General features: G+C 49.0%; 3 non-coding genes and 1 pseudogene across 3 annotated transcripts; all 4 read left to right on the forward strand.

Moving 5' to 3' along the window:
* On the forward strand, positions 1-104 carry LOC123177673 (uncharacterized; annotated as a pseudogene).
* A 367-nt stretch (positions 105-471) lies between these two features.
* LOC123177670 (5S ribosomal RNA) lies at positions 472-590 on the forward strand. Its single transcript, XR_006489050.1, has one exon. It is a non-coding gene; the product is annotated as a 5S ribosomal RNA (ribosomal RNA).
* Positions 591-957: 367 nt separating this feature from the next.
* LOC123177671 (5S ribosomal RNA) lies at positions 958-1,076 on the forward strand. Its single transcript, XR_006489051.1, has one exon. It is a non-coding gene; the product is annotated as a 5S ribosomal RNA (ribosomal RNA).
* A 367-nt stretch (positions 1,077-1,443) lies between these two features.
* On the forward strand, positions 1,444-1,562 carry LOC123177672 (5S ribosomal RNA). The gene has a single exon (XR_006489052.1). It is a non-coding gene; the product is annotated as a 5S ribosomal RNA (ribosomal RNA).
* Positions 1,563-1,767: the final 205 nt, after the last annotated feature.

The raw sequence follows: 1,767 nt of genomic DNA on the forward strand, positions 1-1,767 counted from the left end.
AGCACTAAAGCACCGGATCCCATCAGAACTCCGAAGTTAAGCGTGCTTGGGCGAGAGTAGTACTAGGATGGGTGACCTCCTGGGAAGTCCTCGTGTTGCATTCCTTTTATAATTATTTTTTGCGCCTTGTGACAAACATGTCGCACGTGCGCGATATATATTAATCCCGTTATATTATGTTTGACGTTTGCGATATGTTTAAGCTCGATGCTCATTGCTCGCGCGTCTTGGGGCGGCTTTGTGGCGCGAAGAGCGCGTTCTGAAAGGGGTGGAAAAAACTCGTGTTGCTGCGGTATGGAGGGAGGGGTGAAAACCGTGGAAAACTCGTCTCCGTGATTGAGCGGGAGAGTAAGTAGTATAGGACATTATCCATTGTTAGGGAACGGTTGTAATGGTAGTGAGAATGTAGAATCGTCTTTGGAGCGGACCTGGGAGTGGCAAGCATAAGGGACGAAGATGGGGAAACATGTCGGATGCGATCATACCAGCACTAAAGCACCGGATCCCATCAGAACTCCGAAGTTAAGCGTGCTTGGGCGAGAGTAGTACTAGGATGGGTGACCTCCTGGGAAGTCCTCGTGTTGCATTCCTTTTATAGTTATTTTTTGCGCCTTGTGACAAACATGTCGCACGTGCGCGATATATATTAATCCCGTTATATTATGTTTGACGTTTGCGATATGTTTAAGCTCGATGCTCATTGCTCGCGCGTCTTGAGGCGGCTTTGTGGCGCGAAGAGCGCGTTCTGAAAGGGGTGGAAAAAACTCGTGTTGCTGCGGTATGGAGGGAGGGGTGGAAACCTTGGAAAACTCGTCTCCGTGATTGAGCGGGAGAGTAAGTAGTATAGGACATTATCCATTGTTAGGGAACGGTTGTAATGGTAGTGAGAATGTAGAATCGTCTTTGGAGCGGACCTGGGAGTGGCAAGCATAAGGGACGAAGACGGGGAAACATGTCGGATGCGATCATACCAGCACTAAAGCACCGGATCCCATCAGAACTCCGAAGTTAAGCGTGCTTGGGCGAGAGTAGTACTAGGATGGGTGACCTCCTGGGAAGTCCTCGTGTTGCATTCCTTTTATAATTATTTTTTGCGCCTTGTGACAAACATGTCGCCCGTGCGCGATATATATTAATCCTGTTATATTATGTTTGACGTTTGCGATATGTTTAAGCTCGATGCTCATTGCTCGCGCGTCTTGGGGCGGCTTTGTGGCGCGAAGAGCGCGTTCTGAAAGGGGTGGAAAAAACTCGTGTTGCTGCGGTATGGAGGGAGGGGTGGAAACCGTGGAAAACTCGTCTCCGTGATTGAGCGGGAGAGTAAGTAGTATAGGACATTATCCATTGTTAGGGAACGGTTGTAATGGTAGTGAGAATGTAGAATCGTCTTTGGAGCGGACCTGGGAGTGGCAAGCATAAGGGACGAAGACGGGGAAACATGTCGGATGCGATCATACCAGCACTAAAGCACCGGATCCCATCAAAACTCCGAAGTTAAGCGTGCTTGGGCGAGAGTAGTACTAGGATGGGTGACCTCTTGGGAAGTCCTCGTGTTGCATTCCTTTTATAATTATTTTTTGCGCCTTGTGACAAACATGTCGCACGTGCGCGATATATATTAATCCCGTTATATTATGTTTGACGTTTGCGATATGTTTAAGCTCGATGCTCATTGCTCGCGCGTCTTGGGGCGGCTTTGTGGCGCGAAGAGCGCGTTCTGAAAGGGGTGGAAAAAACTCGTGTTGCTGCGGTATGGAGGGAGGGGTG

The sequence above is a fragment of the Triticum aestivum genome, unplaced genomic scaffold (assembly GCF_018294505.1).
Source record: "Triticum aestivum cultivar Chinese Spring unplaced genomic scaffold, IWGSC CS RefSeq v2.1 scaffold80895, whole genome shotgun sequence".
NCBI classification, from domain to species: Eukaryota; Viridiplantae; Streptophyta; class Magnoliopsida; order Poales; family Poaceae; genus Triticum; species Triticum aestivum.